Raw genomic sequence first — 1,017 nt, forward strand, 5'->3', positions numbered from 1 at the left:
CTTTCTTAGTCATCTTATTCTCACGAAATTCTTATGATTGTGCATCTTAATGGTATAGGTAGTAATTTTTATTTTCTTTAACGCTCTTTTACTTGAGTGTCACCGTAACTTTCAATTATTTTAAACATTTTTTAGTTATCTTATTCTCAAGATTGCTCTCATTTAGATGTTGTCTTCGTTTATTCATATATCTCTTCTGTAATCGAGTCTCACATTCAAACATTGTTTTTATTTGTATGAACTGAAATTATAAGTTAATTTATATATATATATATATAGAGGAAATAGTTTCTTGGGCACTAAGCATGGCAGTTGGATGGTTAATATCAAAAGTGAGAAAAATCAGCTGAACCACTCCATTAATTGTCATTTAATAAAATAAAATAAAGTAATTTTTGTTGATTCCACAAAATTTTAATAATAAAAATAGAACATTATAACTTATTTAGAAAAAAAATATATATATTGATAACCTAACATTAAAATGTTTTAAAATTTTAAAATTTTATGAATATTTTTTAAATATAATATTAACTATAAAAATATTTTTAAAAAAGTTCACGAGTATTAATATATATATATATATATATATAAATTTTAAAGGTATTTTTGAAACATTATTAATTTAAGAGTATTTTTTATTAATTTAGGTATATAGTTATTTTTAGTTTTATTAAAAAGTTCAAAAGAGTATTAATATATATATATATATAAACTTTAAAGGTATTTTTGAAATATTATTAATTTAGGAGTATTTTTTATTAATTTAGCTAAATTATATTAGGTATCTAGTTATTTTTAGTTTTATTAAATAGATTAAAAAAATTATAATTTTTTTTTTTACTACCCATCTTTAAAAAAAAAAAAATGTAGACAATAATATAAAAATAATGGGTGTGACATTTAGGCCCCTTGTGCATGAATGATGTTTGTGTTTGTAAGATTGAATGATTAAAAAAAAAAAAAAAAAAAAAAAAAAAACTCAACTTTTAAAACTAAACAGTTACTAAATAAGAC

The sequence above is a fragment of the Cucurbita maxima genome, unplaced genomic scaffold (assembly GCF_002738345.1).
Source record: "Cucurbita maxima cultivar Rimu unplaced genomic scaffold, Cmax_1.0 Cma_Scf00007, whole genome shotgun sequence".
Taxonomy (NCBI): Eukaryota; Viridiplantae; Streptophyta; class Magnoliopsida; order Cucurbitales; family Cucurbitaceae; genus Cucurbita; species Cucurbita maxima.